The sequence below is a fragment of the Pseudorasbora parva genome, chromosome 4, assembly GCF_024679245.1.
Source record: "Pseudorasbora parva isolate DD20220531a chromosome 4, ASM2467924v1, whole genome shotgun sequence".
NCBI classification, from domain to species: domain Eukaryota; kingdom Metazoa; phylum Chordata; class Actinopteri; order Cypriniformes; family Gobionidae; genus Pseudorasbora; species Pseudorasbora parva.
Window position 1 is genome coordinate 15,735,866 of NC_090175.1, and position 23,996 is coordinate 15,759,861.

A 23,996-nucleotide genomic window follows, 5' to 3' on the forward strand; every position below is an offset into this window, starting at 1 on the left:
AGAAAAAAGCGTGCTTTTCTCTTGGGGGACATCATAATGATTTGATTTACTGGCGGTCATTTGATCAACAGCGTGCGCTCCACTCCCTAAACACACACACTCCTCCCAGAGAAACTATAGCAGCGGCAGACGCGCGCAAGAAGGTGCAGCATGCCGGACATCTCGGGGCTGGAATCACATTTATTCTCATTAGACCGCGATAGTGTCAGCTGGAGGCAGGGGAGGCACGAGCCAGGGCCATAAAAACTACCTCACTACCAGGGTTGCCAGGTTTTCGCAACAAAACCAGCCCAATGGCCAATCAAAAATAGCCCAAAAGTAGCCCAATGGCCAATCCAACTAGCCCAATACCAAAAAAATCTAAATATAACACTCCAATACACATTTTATGGTAGTGTTATGCACTACACACCATTTATACTAAAAGATAATTGTATAAGTAATTATAAACAGTCTATTTTATTACTCATATATTCCTCATTAAATGTTAATTTACAGAAAATTCTTCTGTGTATGACATTTATTTTTTAAATTATTTTTTACCAGCAACAACCCTGGAGAGCACGCATTCGGTTACCATGGAAACGAAAACAGCCGCAGCACGCGCGCACACACACACACACACACATTAGCGAACAAGCCCAGCAGTGCCACTGTACCTCACAAAGTGTGCGCTTATCAGCACAGTTATGCTGATACGATATTGCTTATGTCATCATCCTAGAATCCTTGTTATCATTGGTGGAATATGAATTGGCTAAAGTAAAATATTTATTTCAACACAACCATTTCAGCTAAATATAACTGATGCAATATGTTAAACCTTTAACCCGCGGAATAAAAAATCAACCCGCGGCAAGTGGTTAAAAGTAGCCCAATTCCGCGGGAAAACCGCGGACTTGGCAACACTGCTCACTACCTTTTCCCGCCATTACCTCATACAGATCACATCACACCCAGTCACAGTGTTGCCAAGTCCGCGGTTTTCCCGCGGAATTGGGCTACTTTTAACCACTTGCCGCGGGTTGATTTTTAATTCCGCGGGTTAAAGGTTTAACATATTGCATCAGTTAAATTTAGCTGAAATGGTTGTGTTGAAATAAATATTTTACTTTAGCCAATTCATATTCCACCAATGATAACAAGGATTCTAGGATGAGCAATATCGTATCAGCATAACTGTGCTGATAAGCGCACACTCTGTGAGGTACAGTGGCACTGCTGGGCTTGTTCGCTAATGTGTGTGTGTGTGTGTGTGTGTGTGTGTGCTGCGGCGCGCTGTTTTCGTTTCCATGGTAACCGAATGCGTGCTCTCCAGGGTTGTTGCTGGTAAATAATAATTTAAAAAATAAATGTCATACACAGAAGAATTTTCTGTAAATTAACATTTAATGAGGAATATCTTGCAATGTTTATTTTACATTATTTTTAATTTGAAATAAGATAGACTGTTTATAATTACTTATACGGTTATCTTTTGGTGTGTAGTGCATAACACTACCATAAAATGTGTATTGGAGTGTTATATTTAGATTTTTTGGTATTGGGCTAGTTTTGGGCTAGTTGGATAGGCCATTGGGCTATTTTTGGGCTATTTTTGATTGGCCATTGGGCTGGTTTTGTTGCGAAAACCTGGCAACCCTGCCCAGTCAGTCCTTCTCCAGGCTCCGGCGAAGCTGCACGCTGCCGTATGATATGCTTCTTTTTTTCTTTTTTGCCGGTCAGGGGTTACCGGCTACTTGTCAAATTACTCTCCTAAACTGGGAATGAAACAGTCCGTCTTCGACCTTGAAACAGCAGTTTTCAACAGGTTTCGGGTGAGTTATTTGCATATCAATATGTCAAGTCGATATGCAAGTCTTCACGTGTCTTACACCTTCAGAGTAGGCCTATACACTTTCTGTAGACTACATCCTTGCAATAAAGGGTTAGTTCACCCAAAAATGAAAATTCTGTCAATAATTACTTACCCTCATGTCGTTTGACTCCCGCAAGACCTCCGTTCATCTTCGGAACACAAATTAAGATATTTTTGTTGAAATCCGATGGCTCAGAAATGCTTTTATTAACACCAATGTCATTTCCTCTCTCAAGACCCACAAAAGGCACTAAATACATCGTTAAAGGGTTAGTTCACCCAAAAATGAAAATTACTTAATTAATTACTCACCCTAATGTGGTTGGACACCCGTAACACCTTTGTTTCTCTTTGAAACACAAATGAAGATATTTTTGTTGAAAGCTGATGGCTGAGAAAGGCTTCAGAAAGGCCTCCATTGGCATTCAGTACATTTCCACTGACCCACTCACAGAACCCATAAAAGGCACTAAAGAGTTTGTTACAAAGTCCATCTCACTACAGTCGCTGTACAATAATTTTGCCAAGCAACGAGAATAGTTTTTGTGCGCAAAAAAAATCGAAATAACAACTTTATCCACTAAGTTATTGACGTGAACTCGACGCATGCGCGAGAATATGACGCAGCTCCACCGTTCAATACATGACCTGGAAGAGGAGGAGCCGCTATCGCGAGAGTTCCAGGTCAATTTTTTTTTTTTTTAATTGCGCACAAAAAAAGAGAATAGTTTTTGTGTGCAAAAAAATCTAAATAATGACTTTATCGGCTAAGATATTGTCTTCTGTGTAGGTCTTGGACGTGAACTCACCTGGAACTCACACGATAGCGGCTCCTCCTCTTCCAGGTCATGTATTGAACGGTGGAGCTGCGTCATATTCCCGCGCATGTGTCGAGTTCACGTCAATAACTTAGTGGATAAAGTCATTATTTTGATTTATTTGCGCACAAAAACTATTCTCATCGCTTGGTAAAATTATTGTACAGCCACTGTAGTGAGATGGACTTTGTAACAAATTCTTTAGTGCCTTTTATGGGTCTTGAGTGTGAATGTACTGACTGCCAATGGAGGCCTTTCTGAAGCCTTTCTCAGTCATCAGCTTTCAACAAAAAAATCTTAATTTGTGTTCCGAAGATGAACGAAGGTGTTACAGGTGTCCAACGACGACATGAGGGTGAGTAATTAATGAAATAATTTTCATTTTTGGGTGAACTAACCCTTTAAAAAGCCCATCTCACTACATTGGCTCTACAGTCTACAGTAATTTTATGAAGCGACAAGAATAGTTTTTGTGTGCAAAAAAACAACTTAATAAAGACTTATATAGTGATGGGCTGAAGGTTATGAATCAGTTTATCGATTATCATGAATTTTAATTTTTGGGTGAACTAACCCTTTAAGAGACCATGGTAATGTTATACTTCAACTTTCCCTCTTAATCTGTATTTTTCACCCAGGGAAAAATTCTGGTAAACACCAAAATTAACCCCATCCATGTAAAATAATTTTAAGTGATACACTTTAGGGCAACAAATAAACAGATTTTATATTTAACAATAGCAAATACAACTTAGAAATTGTAATCGGTTACTGATTACAAAAATTGTAGTTAGTAATCCATTACATGACATAGACTACTTTTGGATAACTTTTGGATAACTTTTGTCCTATCTTGTTTATCACATTGATTTGAGTACTTTGTCCTCAACAACTTAAAGTGCATTAAATGTTACACGTCAGAGTTTCCCAGACTAATATTCGCAAGATTAATGAAAGGCTATTAATTAATTAAATAGTCCCAAAGCTTAGGAGATTAAAAGATTTTAAAAAAAAAAAGAAAAGAAAAAAAGTAGAAGTGAGAATCAATGAATTATTCAGATTTGACATTGTTAGAATAACGTAATCAGGTAATCAATATAAAATTAACTGTAGTCTGAATATGAGTATTTTAAAACATAATATAATCTAATTACAAGTATAGGCCTACTTAATATTTTGAATCTGATTACGTCATCTAGATAATATATCAGTTATAACTCAGCACTTTTGTCATGATTATTAAATTAGTTCTTAAGCTGCATATTCAACACACTCATGGCAATTTTAAACTAGTTTATGTTTTGGTGAATTGGCATCATATTGGTGGATTATTAATATAAATCAGTACAATCTCATTCATAGATTTTATTGTGATCTGCTTACTTGACATGAATCACATAGTACAAATTCATATGAAATTGCCACCTTTTTAAATAGTTTGTTTTCTCATGACATATTTAAATACAATATGAATGGTATTAGGAGAGGTATTGACATTCTAGAGAGCATTTGATTGGATAAAGATGGGTGCAGTACAGGATGAGTCATTTTTTTTAATCAGTTTTCAATTTTAAATGCATGTATCTAATTTTGTTAAATTTTCAGAAGAGTACTATAGCATATAGATGGCCTAAAAACAAATATGGACTAAAAGACAAAATTAATTTCATGGGGTCTTCAATATGTAGAGCTACATGTAAAAAAAATATGCCATAAAATGAATCTCTGGCATCACATAGGGGTCATGACCTTAAGGTTGAGAACCTCTGCTCATCAGAATCATCTTTTTTGCCATCGAACCTATTATCTCCCTATTGTAAATCAATCTCAATCCACAGACGTCTACAAAGCATCTATTTTAGTTTTGTCAAGGCCAGTTAATGGCAGTTAACTACGCACAGGCCTTTTTTTTTTCCCAGCTAAACCCCCGCCCCATATTCTCATTTGTCATTCACAGTAAATATTTTGTCAGGATGCTTTTTACAGATGGCTGTTTGTTTTACAGTGAAAGCAGAGGTCAATAGAGATGGCTCCACGAGACGTGCGTTCTCAGCAAGGCCCAGTGATAGATGAAGTGTGCAAGGGATCGGTTCGGGCCCATGTTCAATCAAACTTCATGGCTTGCATTACATTGGGTAAGGCACGGCCTCTTTATGGGATCTGTTTTATGTTCTATAGGTCGTGGAGCGTGGCATTGTTTGTATTGGTGAGTGCTTGCTGGCTATTAAAATGAAGATGATTGGTCATTTTGCATGTAGTAAATTTAGTGTCGGTTTAGACTGAAATGAATGACAGATCTGTTCCAGGAGACCTTCCCATATCCATTTTCACATTGTCTACGGTTGTACATAGATTGAAAGCTGGTGTAAGTGTTTCTGCTTTAACACAACCTGGATTCCATACAATGAAAATTAATAGAGACATCAGTTGAGTTTGTACCTATTTAGTTTGTGTAGAAAAGAGCACCTTCACTGAAAAATAAAAAACATTGTCATTCAAAAAATGCACAATTATTTACAAAGAAATGGCAAGTAAAAAGTTGAATTAAAGGTGCACTATGTAGGTTTTTTACAGTAAAATATCCAAAAACCACTAGGCCGGTGTTATATATTTTGCTCAGTTGAGTTCTTACAATATCCCATATGTTTCCAGCTATTTGTAAATTGTGAGAAAATTGCTATTTTAGCCAAGGAGCCGGGACGTCTGAGGGAGTCAACTACGTCATATCTGCGTTACCCTCGGTTTCCGTTTTTATTCTGTAGAAGCGCTTTACTATTAGCAGTGTGAACATGTCACAGCAGCCGCTGGGCAAATGCACAGAGTAACATCATAACATCATTTTAAACACACTTAAATGTATTTAATATGATAAACAGAGATGCGTTACCTCATACTCATGACCGGGAAAGTGGGCGTTGGCGACTGTGTCCCGTCATAATAAAAGTTCCGCTGCTCGCTAGGCGTGTGTTTTCGCTTCAATCGCTCCAGCGGCCGTGTTCAGCTCCTCAACACTCGGTCCTGCTCTGCTTCATACTACAGTAACGTTAATAACCGCATCCATGAACATGATTTCTGCCCGAGTCCTATCCCGATTCTTCTCCACCGGCTGTGGGGTGAAGACCACATGCCCTAAGATTCTGCGCTCAAACTTGGCTTCATCAAACTATGCCTTTGTTTTGAATAGGCGCCCTCTAGCGGACGGAAAAGTTACAGAGTGCAGCTTTAACTGGGTGAAATTGGCTGAAATGTTATTTTCTTGTAAAACATACTTTAAAGGGATAGTTCTCCCTGTAAGGAAAATAAAGTCATATTTTACTCAACGGTCAGGCGTATCGAGTGGGCGGAGCTAAAGAATGACGATCGTGCACAAAGAGGTGACATCCTCAAGTGTGGAGAAGAAAACGCTACCCTTAATAAACCATAGCTATCAATCAGATTCAGCTAATATGATCCAGAATCAGATCCGGAGGCTGAAATAAATTAAACAGGAGAAGCACTACAGCAGGACGTCCGTCTCTGTGGTATGTACTGTATTTAGTCAACATTTGTGTGTGTTTACTCGCAGTTTATGAGGACATGATTCGGTTTATGGACTATTGTATGGGACTAAACCTTAGCAGTAGCAAGCAAAACGGTTTTGCACGTCAGACTAGTGTAACGTTATACAGAGAACAGCAATGGAGTCCGTTAGCGCATTTGAATGACGAAGCACGCTTTGTGAGAACGCTAGGTTTATGTTTGGGTGGTTTTACAATCAACAAACTGACACCTATAGTGGTCAACTAAACAAATGTATTTAAACACACACCATAGATCGCATGCTCCATTGATAAATTAACTGACGTTATATACGATCGTGTTGTTTACTGATGTTTACTTACGCGACGATAGCCAACAACAGACATTTGAAGCAGTTTTACTCACCGACTGTTTCCAAAGCAGGACCGAATCTTTATCGCTGGGACCGCTCTGTCAAAAACACACTTCTTTGGTGACTGTTGATATTGTGATGTCCAGTGACAGCAGTGACTGTGGAGATCCACTTTTGCGACACGACGAAATGTATGTTGTGACGCTTCCCATCATTTCTGCGTTCAAATCGGTTCAAATGCAGCTCTGCCTTCCCAGAATGCTGTGCTGAAGTGTTGAAGTCGCTTGATGTCACCCATAGGAATAAAGTGGAGCGCGGCACGACAGACGTGTTGCACAGACGACTGGATCTGCTGCACCTGAGATCAATGAATCATTATTTTCATGTTTATCACCGTGAAGCTGCGTTGAAACTATTTGTATTGTATAAAGCGCTATAGACATAATGGTGATTTGACTTGACATTCTGCCTAACCTGTTCTTTTGTGCTCAATGTCCTGCAGATTCGGAACAACATGAGTACATTTTAACAGACTTTTCATTTTGGGGTTAATTTTCCATCTAATCTTTGTTTCATAAAACTTTTCAACGATATTTGGACTTAAATCAACAGTAGTGAAAAGACAACAGTAAACACTCCCAGTATAAATGATATAAATCAAATGTGTAGTGAAGGTAATAAATTTAAAAACCTTTCTTTTCATCAGAACAGTGTTTTGCTTACTGATTTGATTTATCGGCCGGTTATCTTTCTTTCTGTCTTATGCTGTATCACACACACACACACACACACACACACACACACACACACACACACACACACACACACACACACACACACACACACACACACACACACACACACACACACACACACACACACACACACACACACACACACACACACACAAACTACCATGAAAGCCAAACACACAAGACCATCGAGGTGTTTCTTGGGCTCAAGCCACATGCAGTGATGTCACTGTGCTTATTCTGAGTCTTTGCTCTAATGTATGCTGACTTAAGCAGGCAAGAACACACACACACACACACACACACACAACCACATACACACAACACATAACTATACCATTTACTACATAACTTATAGCTTTAAGGGTTGCGGTTTAGTGAAAAGGCAGTCTTCTGAAATATTTTTAAGAAGATTTGTGATAATAAGTAGGCTATGTTCAAAATGTATGTCTTTGTGCGAGATAGTTAATTTAATGCAAGTTGGTCAGATACAGCAGGGATAATTATAACACATTTTGGCTTTTGCTTCTTTTCTTTTTTTTTACTGTTTAGCCTTAGGCTAACATTTTTCTTTAAACATCAAACATTTGAGCTGTCATTACTTGCGTCAAATAAATGTATTACTTAAGTCAGATATAATTAAACAATAAGTAGACAAAGGTTGCTGCTAATTTTAATTGTAACTGAAATAGCTCTATACTGTAAATGTATATATTTAATTTCTACAGGTCTAGAGGAGATGTACATTCATACAGGATCCTTTTTGTAATATTCCTAGCAAATCAGACCCCAACATTTTTTTTAAATAAAAAATGTGACCATAAAACTGAAAATTACATAAAATGTATACTTAACTTATACAAATATTATTTAAAAAAAACAAGTTCTGCAATGTGTAATACCGTTATAGTTACAGTGCATTGGGCTTTAAATGATTATTCAACATTTATTGAGCATTACAGTTATCTTGCTGTTCCCTACAGTAAAATTTACTCAAGGGCAGTATCATGGATTGAACCCTCAATCTTTGAGTTACCAGCCCATATCCATTTCACCACCCCCACACAGTATTACTTTCTATAGCCTTGCATATTTAATGCACATTTATGCTGTCTTACAAAATCAAGTTTAATTTGTTTCATAGGTGCGTGTATTGTGCTTGTTTCCCAGCAGACACCGAAGTTAATTCCTGGTTTAGACTAACCAGAGTATTTAAAGCACATTAGTGGTGGAGAATTTTAGACCAGACATTCACGTAATGACCAAAAAAGAACATTATTCATGGGAGGTTTTCTCTGTTTACCATTACTTTACTTCGACAAAACACACACCATTTTATTTAAAGGGATAGTTCACTCAAAAATTACAATACTGCCATCAGTTACTTATTGTTATGTTGTTTCGTATGTATTTGATTTTTGACTTGTGTGAAACACAAAAGGAGATGTACAGTATACAAGCTGCACTTTTATACACAATAAAAGTGAATGGTGACCCAGTAGGATAGTGCTGATAATTTACTCACCCTTAGGCCATCCAAGATGTAGGTGTCTTTTCTTCTTCAGTAGAAGAGTAAAAAAGATTTTTTAGCAGAAACCATGGCCCTTGGTGATTCTTGTAATGCAAGTCAATGGCTACTGTCACTTTGAGATAATAAAAAAAAACATATACAGACAAACAAAATGAATACCTGTAGCACCTGACGAAAAATTGTGGTCTTATGAAGCAAAACGTTCAGTCTGTGCAAGAAACTGAACATTACTTACAACATTATTACCTGTAATCCACAGCCTTGGCAATGGTCCTGAGCCTGTTCATAGCAGTCTGAAGCGCAAGCTTCCTGCCTTAAATTAAAATATTATTTAACTTTAAAAATTTTTTAAATAATTGTTTTATAATTTTGTAAAAGCAATGAAAATGTCTATCATATATTTTTCTCTATTATTATCACAATTAAAGATGGTAAAACATGCTTTGGCATATGATTACAGGGAGTGTGTTGTGCCCCTAGTGAAAGAAACCTTTACGAAAATGGATTTAAAATACATTTATTTCATACTAAATATACAAAAAAAAAATGTTAATAATATTACATTTAAAATTTATTTGGAGTACCTCTTTATTGCACAATGCACATTTATATTAAGCCAAGAAAATCTCTAAGGATATGATTGCAATATAAACTCAGTCTTTATATATATAATATATATATATATATATATATATAAAGTGTACCTAAAGTATTGTTGCAATAGCACAATCAAATATGTATATATTTAGTTGGACCTCAGCACTTTTTCCGGATAACTAAAGTGCATTCAATACAAAATTATTTGTTCCAATGTAGAAGACTTCAAGTATATAAATTTAGTACAATTTAGTAGCATTTGTAGTATACTTATCATAAAATAAATGTATATTAATTTTTTTATTATTTAACATTTATTGAACATTACAATTTCAACCTTCATTTATGCTTACATTCATAATTAAAATTGGTAAATGTGCTTCATTTGAAATATTTCTGTAAAATATCAGGTGAATATTCAAATTCTTTCCATTGTTTGCATTCTTTTTTTGTTTGTTTTCCCAGCAATACTTGGAAAAAAGATGTTACTGCACTCGAGAGTCTCTCGGGTCTAAACAGATTCTGAATCCACATAACTACTCCAGTGGGAGTTGGACGGGCTGTATGTTTAGTCTACTGCATAACCAAAAAAAAAAAAACGTCAATGAGACAACAAGCATGCAGACACTCACACACATTTCATGCACAAATAGAAATTGGATTAGTATGTTTAATTTACCAAGCCATTCACATTGTGCAAGGTAGTATTTGTGCACGTGTGATCGGTGCGTCTGGCTGCGCTGCGTGTCTTTGTATTCAGAGGTGTGCAATGATGACATCATCCTCTGGCCGGCATTGTGGGGGTTATTTTGACAGTCTCCTGTGCTATTGTTGCCACAACTGCCCACAGATTAGGGCATGTCTTCTACAGGCATGAACGCGGGGCACGAACTACAGTACCTTACATTTTACTTTTTTTGGTTGCCGTTATGTATCTACACTTAAATCTTTTAAGCCTTTTTTAATGCATTTTAATTAATAGTAAAAATCCATCAAATTCAATTAAACAATCCTTTATCAATTATTCAAATAAGGATTATTTAATTCAATTTGATGGAATTTTACTATTAATTATAATCTGTAAATCTTAAAAAAGGCTTCATTTTTTGTGTGTATATATTTAACATATCTAATACAGGCACATACTATAGTCAGTGGTGCCGTGAGTCTGATAAAATCAGTTTTTAGTTATAGTTAGAGATTCAAACCGAGTCGAGGTCCTTTCCTCCATTGTGAGGTCATGTTTGGCAGGGGTGGGCAGAGGTTCCCTGTCTAACAGTTGTATCCACAGATGTATCAGTCCCACGTATGAATCATAGTGATTTAGATGTGTCTTTTCAATCCCCCTGAGTGGCTCATTCAGTGAATTAAGAGCAAGGCGTTGAGACAATCAATTTTATCACAATACGGCCCGTTCCAGGGTGACGTCATTGCCTACTGACGGGAGTGAGATGGAAGAGGGCAACAGAAAAAAAAGTTAATTTACCATGATAGCCATAGTTTCTGTTAAAGTACTATAGTTAATACTAAGACAGTGGATCGCAACCCTTTTTGACTTCAAGGCTCCCCAATTGTTCTCGACAAGATTTGAAGCCTTCTACCTGATCAAATATTTTAGAGCTTGGCATAACTAAACAGATGTATATTCGTTATAAAAATAAACATAATTTTGAGGCCCCCTAGAAGTTTGTTGGGGCCCTCTAGTGGGCCCCGGGCCCCTTATTGAAAACCCCTGTTCTAAAGCAAGCATCACCACCAGCCCTGGAGATTTCAACTACACCTTTAACACACATAGTTTGTGTTGCAGACATGAACGATACCTCATATTAATCAGCCTGTTATGGAGAGGTGTACTGTTATGGTTTTGTACGATAAAAAAATCATAGAGACATGACTAGCATCGAGATTTTGAGATGGTCAGTGTTGGTGAATCGGTTTTATTTATGAGCCACTATATTATTTACATGTGTAAATATACACCAAATTTTGTACCATGGTCTGTATGAATATTTGCTTCTGATGGCTGGAAATTGTGTAATAAGTAAGCAAATACGAGAGGCTTTGTTATTGTGAATAAGTCACGGTTGAAGGGCGTTGTTAGGCACGAACTGGAGGGCCTGCGACCCTTTCAGCCGTGACTTATTCACTATACAGTATTACACTGGTTTCACACTGCATGCGCAAGCAGTGCGGTGGCAGCGCAGAAGCTGTGTGTATGGAGATCGGGAGCAGCTGAACCACTGTTTGTGTAATGCAAATACAGACGAATATCGTCTTCAGACAGACATGGGTCGGAGGAGAACACGGAAAAGTGACAGGTGCTTTGATTTATGATGGGCAGCACATATCTGCTGCAAATGCAACCATGTTTCCCTCTGTCCCAAACACATATTATGCGGTGCTTCAGCTTTGCTAATGCTCTGCTAACACGTGCAGAGTGAAACCGGCCATGGCTTTGAGTACCTTATTGCCAAATAGTTACCGAATAATAAATCCCCAAAATATGTAACAATGCAACTTTCATGAAGTAAATTAACTGAAAGCCTTCCTTGCGCTGGATAAAATAGTCCCTGATTATAAACAGCAACAGAAGTTACATTATGACATTAGATGGTGACAAAGACTGTCTGAAAGGACTGAACCTTGTGAACATGGGAACAAGAATGATTTGACTAGTGCTGTCAGTGTCAGGGCAAGAGAAAACCCATTAACTGTTAAAAGGAGGACATTCAAACTGATTTTTAAGGGGGGGGGGTGAAACACTTAGTTTCAGTCAATCTCATGTCAATCTTGAGTACCTATAGAGTAGTATTGCATCCTTCATATCTCCGAAAAGTCTTTAGTTTTAGTATATTTATAAAAGAAATATAGGCTGTACCGAGTCTTTCCGGAAAAAAAATGAGCGCCTGGAGGCATATTGTGTGGGCGGAGCTAAAGAATGACGATCGCGCACAAAGCGGTGACGTCCTCAAGCGTGGAGAAACCCATGGCTATTGAGCTCAGCTAATAGATATATGATCCAGAATCAGATTCGGAGGCTGAAATAAATTGAACAGGAGAAACAGCAACAGCAGGACGTCCGTCTCTGTGGTATGTACTGTATTTAGTGGCCTGTCAACATTTGTGTGTGTTTACTCGCAGTTTATGAGGACATGATTCGCTTTATGGACTATTGAATGCGACTAAACCTAAGCAGTAGCAAGCAAAACGGTTTTGCACGTCAGACTAGTGTAACGTTATACAGAGAACAACAATGGAGTAACCGTTAGCGCATTTGAATGACGAAGCACGCGATCGTGTCGTTTACTGATGTTTACTCACGCGACGATAGCCAATAGCAGAGACATTTGAAGCAGTTTTACTCACCGCCTGTTTCCAAAGCACGACCGAACCTTAATTGCTGGGAGCGCTCCGTCAAAAACACACTTCTTTGGTATGATTTGGTGAAGTCCTGACAGCAGTGAACGGTGGAGATCCACTTTGCGATGCGACAGAAGCGATGTTGTGAAGCTTTCAGTCATTTCTGCGTTCAAATCGGTTCAAATGCAGCGCTGCCTTCCCGGAATGTTGTGCTGAAGTGTTGAAGTCGCTCGACGTCACTCATAGGAATAAAGTGGAGCGCGGCGCGGACTATAACGGCATAAGTGTTCACGGACGACTGGATCTGCACCTGAGAGCAGAGTTTATGGGCGTTTACTCTCTCGTTCTAGTCACGCGCGCGCACCCTACCGGGAGAAGAGCCCGTACGGCCCATACAAGGACCTTCCGCTCTATCGACGTCAAGCCGAGCCATACTCGAAAAAAACTCTCCGAAACTTGTGAGAAACCGGAAGGAGTATTTTTGACACAGAAATACTCCATCAAACATCCAACATTAGTTTTTTAAAAACTTTGTCCATGTTTAGGATGGGAATCCAAGTCTTTAACAGTGTAAAAAGCTCAGTATGCATGAAACACAATTTCACCCCCCTTTAATTTCTGTTAAATTCCTATTGAAACATATAGCAACACAGCAAAAAGTAGGCTATTCCTCATATTTTGGACATATTATTATATATTTACTTTTAATATAGTCTATTCTGCATGTTGATGTCTTCTCAAGCTCCCGTAGTACGAGCTGTGTTTGTGATCTTTGAACACGGCGCGCAGAATTTTTTACAATTTCACTAATGTTAGGTGCTAGTCACTGTCGCAGAAACGAAATACTGCAAGCACTAAGCTCCGGTGATCGGCTGCAACGTGAATAAAATGAAACCAAAAACAAACAAAGTATGAGATAGATATAACCCGAGTCCTTATAACTATATCATGAAGAGAAAACACAATGTCTGAGTCCTGTATAACAACCTGTCATTGCTAATACAGTACATGTGGCTTATATACATTTAAGGAAACCACTTGATCACAAATATTACATGCAAATGCCATGCCACGGTGGGCCAGACTAGAAACCTACCCATAGAGCTTATCTTGTATAGCTGATGATGACTGTTCTAAACAAATAGGAGTTGGCTAAAGATGCTGATAATATTATCATATTCTGTATTCATATTCTGTTCATTTCAAACAACAAAAGTGTTATGGCGTCCTGTCATCTTGGTCAAGACATGTTTCCTTCTTAAATGTCTCATAAATGGCAGTTTAGATAACAAAAAGGCGCTGCTAGTTGAATTAGCATATTTTTATTAATATTAGAATAGACTTCTAATGCATGATAAAATAAATCAAATTTAAAATAATTAAACATTAGAAAATTGTGTTATTTTTTTAAAAAAATGACTAGCATAGAGATTTTGAGATGGGCAATGTTGGTGAATCGGTTTTATTTATGAGCCACTATATTATTTACATGTTTAACTATACACTAAATTTTCAAGTGCGACAATAAAATTAGCCTACACACGATTAACAACATAATAAAGTAACAAAGAGATCAAACATAAAATGTTTCTCTATTCTCTCTGTCCTTTTGCCTCCAAATCCTCACTCTCTCTTGGTCCCTCTCCTCCTTCGTCACTAACTTTATCATAAGACGTCCCACTTGACAGTTTCCCTGATTTCAGCCAGTTAAGCATATATATATATATATGAATGTATGTGGAATGAAAATGAATGAAACGAGTTGGCACGCATAGAGATGTGAAGATGTAATCAACGTGTAACAACACCGGTAATACCGGTATCACCGACTGGGCTATTAAATCACTAATTCTATCTAACCGAGAGGAACATATGCACATTAATAACATTAATAACGGAGCGGAGCGAAGCAAATACTTTCAATGAATTCCAATGAAAGTTAAGCTGCCATATGCATGAACTGAAACCGTGCCAGTGCGCGCACACCGTGAATGACAGCTCATCAGTAAATGCACGCTCTGTGAGGCCAAGCAGATTTTAGTTTCGGTTTAGAATTAGAGCCGATTCGGGAGCGGGTTGTATTTTCCGCGATCATCTTGTCTTTTTTTTTTATTGTATGGAAAATCCCATTAAAAAACAGACCGCCATTACATTTTTCCTCTCGCGCACCCCATGGGAACTTTGGCAATCCCTGATTCTATGGCATCACTGTGAAACCCCATTTTTGGTTCTTCCTGGTACCTTTAATTTTAAGGGTGTAGGACTGAACTGAATGAAAATGCTTAATCTGAATTCAGGTAATGCACTCGCTCTTACTCTGCACAATACTTTAGGCCCCTTAGTGCCAATTGGGCATCGTTAGAATGCCACGGCCTACCTGAGCATTGTTTCTGACCATGTCCATCCCTTTATGTCCACCATGTACCCATCCTCTGATGGCTACATTTAGCAGGGTAATGCACCATGTCACAAAGCTCAAATCACTTCAAATTGGTTTCTTGAGCATGCCAATGAGTTAACTGTACTAAAATGGCCCCCACAGTCACCAGATCTAAACCCAATAGAGCATCTTTGGGATGTGGTGGAACAGGAGCTTCGTGCCCTGGATGTGCATCCCACAAATCTCCATCAACTGCAAGATGCTATCCTATCAATACGGGCCAACATTTCTAAAGAATGCTTTCAGCACCTTGTTGAATCAATGCCACGTAGAATTAAGGCAGTTCTGAAGGCGAAAGGGGGTCAAACTGTATTAGTATGGGGTTCCTAATAATCCTTTAGGTGAGTGTATATATAAATGTGGATAGCATGTCTACATTTTGTCTGAGAGAGAGTGAGAGAAGGAAATAGGAAAATCTACAGCTTTCGGTGATTCTTCCTTTTGAATCCAGTCATCATCTCATTCACACTGCTTTATTTAACACGGGTCTGGAAAGCATAATGTCAGTGAAACATCCCTCACACAAGTTCTCAGAGTGAGTTATGACATCACTTCACCCCTGCAAAGGTGAGATGGGAACCTTTGTGTAGGATTAACGGGAAGAATGTCTCTAGTGTTAGTCTGGAAATACTTGGGATAGTTTCGCTGGCGCTGTTTCACAAGAGGATGGTGCCCGGCCGGTTGCATTGTTTGGGATGACCTCAGTGGAATGTTATTAAGGAAATATGTTTTATTTTGTGTAGGACATGGGAGATACCGGAGTTTGTAAGATGTGTGTGTGGTTCCTGTGTGGAGTATTTAGACAGTTAGTCATAAACGACAGCTAAGACCTCACAGAGAGAGACATAACAGTAGCATATTGAGTCGTTTCATGTCTGCATATTTGAGTGATAAACTACTTTCATCACGTTTCCATTCAACGCAGCTGTGAATCAGAGACTGGGGTCTGTAAGGTAATGGGACCCTACTAGACATCCAGTATTCTGGCAGACAAGGGCTGAGTCCTGTTCCTCAGCCCACGGAGAAAGCTCTTAGTCAGGCTTGGAAAAGCAAGGGGGACTCCCCACTTTTGGGAAACCACAACTGCAATTCTATTATCCCTGACTGCTGGCTTCGGAACTCTTAAGACGGCTGCAAGCAGCAGGTCAGCTTAAGGTCCAGATGTGGCCTTTCTTATACAGCAGAGATTGTGTTGATGCAGATGTGTTCAGTTATGTTGTGGGTTGTTGTTTCTTAAGTTGTAAACTGTATTAAAAGTGACTCTAGAGGATTAAAAACACTAATACATATCTTTAGAAAGTCAAATCATAGATAATTTTCTATTTTAAACCTACTTTTTTTTTTTAAATGGTTGTGTTGCTGAAAGTTGTTAAAGGTCCCATGGCATTGATTTTTAATTGTATGAGGTTTTTCAACATTAATATGAGTTCCCCTAGCCTGAATATGGTCCCCAAGTGGCCAGAAATGTTGATCGGTGTAAACTGAGTTCAGGCTGTCTTTCTCTGCCTTTGGGAAAATGAGAGCCCAGACGAGCTGATCTTGAATTCTCCTCTTATTACGTCATACCAGGAAATGTTTCCTCCCCTTCCTCTGCTTTGCCCACCCAGAGAATTAGTAGAGAATGAATTCAGTTTATCAGTCTCGATGTCAGCTCAGGCTTTACCATATGGATTCAACAGCACCACCACAAACAGTGAGTAACAGTGTTCATTAATGCCTGATCTGGGATCAGTGAGTTCTGATGTGTAGATAATCATTCAAGTTCATACAGAACATGAGTTTCTTTCTAAATCGTTTAATACTGTCAGTCCCGCCGCTGGCCGTCTTGATGCATCAGTGAATCAAGCCAGTGACTAACACGATCAACTTCACGTTGTTTCTGTTAGTAGCATGAAACAAATCTGTTATTTAAATGATTAAACTACAGAGTGTTGATCAAAGAACTCTTTATAATGTTTGGTTCGGCCAATCACACGTATATCTGCAGTGCACACTTGTCCAAACTGCTGTTAAGCTGCACAACAGAAGCTCTTACTGTATCATGTCGATGTCGTGTTTGTTGTTAGTGGTGGTGAAAGCATTTTGTGAGAGAAATAACGTTGCAAATTTCACTCGTGTTTATTCAGAGCTCTCAGATACAAAGAAAATAAGCTCACACTCACAGCGCTCTCAACAACTTGGTATAATAACATTTTCTCAGCAATCTTTCCCCAGCTCTCCATCACTCTCTGGACTGGCAGTGCTGCAGCTGCTGCTTGCACTTCACTAAACCACTCCCCCTCCCCCTCCGCCACATAAGCTCATTTCAAATGCAAAGATGTCAGCCAATTACAACAGTGTCAATTTTCACTGAAGTCTCACAGCAGACACGCCCCTTGAAACAGAGCATTCCAGCCAGAGGGCTAATATCAGTATCAACATGACATTGTGACTTTACGTAAACATACACGCCACTTTCTAAAGCCAAGTAGCCTGTTATCTGTATGCATTTTGAGCTATCTGTGTGTATGTTTACGCCGTGTGATTCCGCGTGTAAGTCTACGCCTAAACAAACCATCATTCCCACGTGTATGTCTACGCCTTGTGTTTCTGCCAACCTGATCTTACACAATTAATATTTATAGCCTAATTTTATATTTTGGAGCAACTAACTCGACTCCTAGCCTAAACCTACCCACTCTCAACAATAAAAACACGTAACAGGCAAATAAATGTACAGTCACATGTATTTATTGCAAAACCAAAAAACAGTATAAAAGTATTTACTCATGTTGCATTCCAAGGCTTCTGAAGTCATACGATATCTTCATGTGAAGAACAGAGTTGATTTTAATGTTTTAGTCGTTGAAATGATGATCGCGCCCCTTTGTGAACAGAACACGCACTCATTCGTTCATATTTCTGATTCAAATGATACACACGTCACAACAAGTTTAGAATGACGCGATCGGTCGCGAGACACATAGAGCATGGAGCATTCTTCTTTAAGCTTAAATGACGAATGGGACATTATACAGTCTTGTGGACTTAACGGACACGCACATGCAGCAAAACACAAGGAGAATAAATACGGAGCAAACAAAAGAGGGTAACAAGGGAGGACAAGTGGGGCAAATTAACCAATAATCAGGAAACAAGGTGGGTAGGGTTAGACAATAGACAATATAGCACATGGCAAAAAGAAACGCATGGCAAGCCATGTGCCCAAACAAAACATGGCAATGAGAACTCATAAGTTTGATTCCCAACACAAAACTGAAACCAAACTAGACCGAAGTGACAGAACCCTGTGTTGTCGATGTTTAGTGTGGTTGTGCTATTTTGACTCCCTGTTATTCTCCAGTGTTTTCCGCAGTGGATTTATTATTAATAAGACATTGTTTTGTTCTATTGCAATTGTGCACTTCATTACATTCCCCATATGTGACAGAACACGGAACCTTAAAAGGGAAAAAGATGGACTTACTTGTTGTTCAGCTGCTCTGTTTAGAGCAAGGTAACAATAATTTGGAGGACCTCACCATTTTCTAGACCTGGTGTGCCTTACCACTTTCCCTGGCCAATCCCAATGTGTGTTTTTTCGACCCAGCCTAAATGACCGGTGCTTTGTGCTGGTCCTCAAGAGGATTTCACCTCGAATGTCGAGTGGGTACTGGTGAACAATGGATCGGCTTTTAACCATTTGCCCTAAAGAGAACGTCACCAGCCCCACTCTAGCCCAGCCAGCTATCTCCCCCACTCTGCACAGAGCAAATGCCAGAGCCTGATTCTGAGCAGGTGTATGAGACGGCCTAGTCCCAGTTTAGCTGCTAATAGTGTATGAGGGAATGGAGGAAAGTGGCTGCTTACACTACCGCCACTGAGGGTGAGCTGCACCTGCCCTCTGTAGAAGTTCATCATTATGATAAGGCACCAAGCCCATCACTCCACCTCAGTTCTGCATCTAGTTGACTCCAACTTAGTAACTCTCTCCCTCGGCTCAACCTGGGACCACCGTCTCATCAGGCTTCCTCATCCATCTGGCTCCGCACTGGTCAGATGTTTTTCTGCTTACACCATGGATTTCTGGGTCTTCGGCTACACTTTTACCCTCCACCCCTTCGTCTCCATCAGGCACTGCCTTCCTTCCAGCTCAGACTTAGTCCTCAGTCCCACCAGCTCCACCTCAGTCCTCTGGCACCCTGGCTTCACCTCAGACTATTGTCTCTACGGCTCTGTTTTTGTTTCCATTTCCATTGGCTCAGTCTCTGTCCGTTGTCTTCCTGGTGTTGACAGCCAAGCCTCCACCATGGCCCCTTCCTCACTAGACTCTGCCATGGGCTATCATCCTGACTGTACTTTGGGTCCCTACCTGGAGACTCTTCCTCCTCTTGGCTCCTCCCATCGTTCATCACCTCCCTGGTTTCTCCCTATAATTTCCTCTGGTTTCCTGCCCTTCGCCCCTTCGCTTGCTCTGTGTCCTCCTCCAGAGCCCCTTCCCTCCCTCCTCTTATGGCTTTTTACAGAGCGAGAACGTGCCTTGCTAATTCAATAATTACTACCATTGCTCATTAGGAACACAAAAAGGGTATTTTTGAAGAATGTTATTTAGCAAACAGTTTTTGTGTTTATTGACTTCCATTGTATGGAAGGTGAAAACTAAGACTTTTCTCAAAATATCTTCTGATGTGTTATACAGAAGAAAGCAAGTCATAAAAGTTGGATGACAGTTTTTTTTTAAGGTTAGATTTAAACTTTGGCATGTAACAGATAAGAAGCCCCCTTAAGGGTGGACTTTTTTTTCTTTTTCATTTTCTTTTTCTTTTTTACGTTGGCCGTTAAACATAGTAACCAAATAGCAATGGGCAAGATATAGCACATTGTTTTTCATGGGAAAGCACAACTCACATTATATAGTGCTTAACAGATCATTGATGTACATGAATAGAAATGTTAAACTTTTTATATAACTACATGATATATTTTGAATTATTTTTTTTTATTTCTGTAACCTTAATCACCTTAACATTGCAAAGATCTTTCAGTTTCCATTGCTTCAGTATATATGCAGGTTAATCCTTTACTTTTTTCCAAAGAAACTCATTGTTATGATAAGAAACATCAATTTATGCACATCCGGCTGGTCTTTAAGACACCATTTTCAGAGTTGGATAAAAGAAACAAACAAACACTCTTGAAATGATTTGCGTTGATAGCTCTGTTTAATGACAGCATCAGAGTCTCTCTGCTCTCTAATTTTTGCAGTGCGTGGTCCTCTTTGCGTCTCCCGTGGGGCATTTGGGTCTGTTTGCTAGCACTCATAATTGCAGTGGTGAAAGAGAGAGAAAGAGAAAAAAACTTGCAGCAACAGTAGACAAGAGAGATGTAGAAAAACAGTAATTAGAGTTAGAGATGGCAGAGTGCCACTTCAAGTCATTGTGGACAACATCTTTATGTCATATATATGTACAGGCGTATTTCTACAGTACATTGGTCTAAGTATGTCTCAAGTCTCTAATATTTGAATTGAGAGGAAAAAGTAACTACAAAAAAAGCAACTAGCAACTGAAATAGTCAGTAACTAAGGTCTTACTAAAAAGGCATAAATACATACAGCTTTCCATAAAGTGACAGACATTTGTGTGTGAACCATTTGGAATACAATATACTGTAAATATCTGTACACTCTCAGAGTGAGAAAGGTTGACATTAGGCATACTAAATTGTAAAACTGATTAGAATTTGATAGCTCGTAATAAAACAAGAATCAAAATTGGCTTGGCTTTTCAGAGATGGCTATAACTAAGGGATTTTAATTGTTGTAAAAGTGTTGCAGAGATCAAGTTTTTATTACTTGATGGGTGAATAAGGCATTTAATTAAACAGATATATTGCCATATGTAGTTCTCTAACACAGTTCATCGTGAAGCATTAGCCTATCTAATGTGAAGGGCCATTTCATTATGGTTGTGGTAGCATTATGCTGGAATTTATTTTCAAGGCAGGACCATCTCAATGGCTATAGCTAAAGCTACTGATGTCTTCACTTCAGCAAATCAGCTTGAGATTCCATCTAAAGGGTTATAATGTTTTAAGCAGTAGGATAATTTCTCTCTTTAGCCAGAATATCAGTTATTAACACACAAAACACAACGTTCGACCATATCCGACTGGCAATCATCATGATAATAACTTCTGTAATGTTGTAATGCATTAATTAAATAACAAAAAAATCAGTGTTTCCAATTAGTCAAAACAGCATAAAATATTGCGCTTGCATGCTCAGATGACATCATTTTTGGATTTCCATGTGTTCACAGGTGCCAAACCATATTTATCCGCACAGTCACGCAGAGCCAAAGCACAACCAAAACAATGTTTTGTTTTGTTTTTACCGCTAGAGGGCCAAAAGTTATATAGTTTACCTATAATTAAAACTAAATCCACAAAATTATCCCATGTTGGGAACCATTAAGAGGTTCTAAGTATGAAGCGTCCGACAGAACCCTTTAAGGTTCCAGAACCTTTTCGTCTAAGTTTGATCATGTAAAAACACATCCACATCATTCCAAAATGTTTACTCTTGAAATCACTGTTCTTCGGCTTCTTCCCTCATTTAAGCTATTTTTGAATGAAACAGTACTGGTCTAGACTTGATTAACTTGATTGTAGTATCGTCTATAATTAACTCTGCGTTCAGTATATGAGGTGCAAATTGGGTGGAATGATATAGCAGGCTTAGACCATTTTTGACCGTTATTGTTCTTCGTTTCGTTTACACATATAAGATGGAAATTGCTACCTGCTGCATCTGTCCAGAAGAGCAGATAACTGTGAAGTCTGTGAAGACATGACTCATCTCCAATCTGCAGTCTGAGTCTAAGGCAAGTCATAAGTAAATGCAATATAGTGTCCCAAAGAGTCTAACGTTTGACAAGTCAAATGATACCATTGATATACACTACAGTTCATAAGTTTAGGATCAGTAAGATTTTCTTGAAGAAATTCTTACTTTTATTAAGCAACGATTTGATCTAAAATGACAATAGGAACTTTTATAATGTTACAAAAGATTTCAATTTAAAATAAACGCTGTTCTTTCAAACTTTCTATTAATCATAGATAGAACCATGAAAAACGAACTATGCTTAAAAATATTAAGCTATAAATATTAACTGTTTTTAACATTGAAAATAATAAAAGTTTTTTTGATTATAAAATCAGCATTTTAGAATGTTTTCTTTACACTGAAGACTGATGATGCTGGAAAAGTGTATATTGTAATTTATTTTGCAATACATTTTCCAAAAATAGTTGGTTTTTTTTTTTAAGTAAAACATCTTACCACAAATGTATGATTGTTCATGTGTATATAATCTATTAATTGAGTGTATTTTATAAAAAATGAAATGCATAAGCTTATATGATTTTTAGCAGTGATAAAATACATTAAATAAATGTATGAAACATTTTATATGTAATCTCTGTCAAGCCTGATATGTTATGTGAGTCTCTGAACTGATGATATAAGAAACAAATCGTTTCATATTTTCAATGTAGTTTCATTGGGAATAAATAACACAATAAATAACTGATGTGTTAGCCGATTAAGACATAAATCGGAAGGAACTTTGAGTTCTTCTTTGCATCTTTGATTTCACCTTCGGTAACATCATCATTCAGTCCTGCTAGTCTAAACTTAAAGGGTTTGTTCACCCAAAAAGGAAACTTATGTCAATAATTACTTACCCTAATGTCATTCGACACCTGTAAGACCTCCGTTCATCTTCAGAACACAAATGAAGATATTTTTGTTGAAATCTGATGGCTCAGAAAGGCATCCAATGACATTTCCACTCTCAAGACCCAAAAAAGGCACTAAAGACGTCGTTAAATAGTCCTCACTACAGTGGTTCTACAATCATTTTATGAAGTGACGAGAATAGTTCTTGTGCGCAAAACAATAAAATATAAATCAAAATCCAATAAAAAATCTTTAAAAAGGCCAATAAACTGAAATGTTTTAATTAATGGTGTGGGCAGGCTGGTATTTTGTAAAGATATTGTGGTTTAGTAGTTAAAGTTCTGGGCTGTTTGTAGGTTTGAATTTGGTTATCATCGTGCATGAGCAGCGCAGTAAACTTAAAGAGGGGGTGAAACACTCAGTTTCAGTCAATCTCATGTCAATCTTGAGTACCTATAGAGTAGTATTGCATCCTTCAAATCTCCGAAAAGTCTTTAGTATAATTATATTTATAAAAGAAATATGGGCTGTACCGAGTCTTTACGGAAAAAAACGAGCGCCTGGAGGCGTATCGTGTGGGCGGAACTAAATAATGACAAATGCGCAAAGCGGTGACGTCCTCAAGCGTGGAGAAACCCATGGCTATCGATCACAGCTAATAGATATATGATCCAGAATCATTCGGAGGCTGAAATAAATTGAACAGGAGAAACAGCAACAGCAGGACGTCCGTCTCTGTGGTATGTACTGTATTTAGTGGCCTGTCAACATTTGTGTCTTTACTCGCAGTTTATGAGGACATGATTCGGTTTATGGACTATTGTATGCGAATAAACCTTAGCAGTTAGCGCATTTGAATGACGAAGCACACGATCGTGTCGTTTACTGATGATTACTCACGAGACGAGCCAACAGCACAGACATTTGAAGCAGTTTTACTCACCGGCTGCTTCCAAAGCAGGACCGAACCTTTATTGCTAGGACCGCTCCGTCAAAAACACACTTCTTTGGTATGATTTGGTGAAGTCCTGACAGCAGTGAACGGT

At 38.4% G+C, this 23,996-nt stretch overlaps 1 long non-coding RNA gene across 1 annotated transcript in view; it reads left to right on the forward strand.

Annotated features, from left to right (window-relative positions):
* The first annotated feature begins 1,650 nt into the window (after positions 1–1,650).
* Positions 1,651–23,996, forward strand: part of LOC137073932 (uncharacterized) — a 38,855-nt gene continuing 16,509 nt past the window's right edge. Inside the window, exons 1-2 of the long non-coding RNA XR_010904826.1 lie at positions 1,651–1,817; positions 4,682–4,811. This is a non-coding gene — a long non-coding RNA (uncharacterized lncRNA). The remainder of the gene's footprint in view (positions 1,818–4,681; positions 4,812–23,996) is intronic.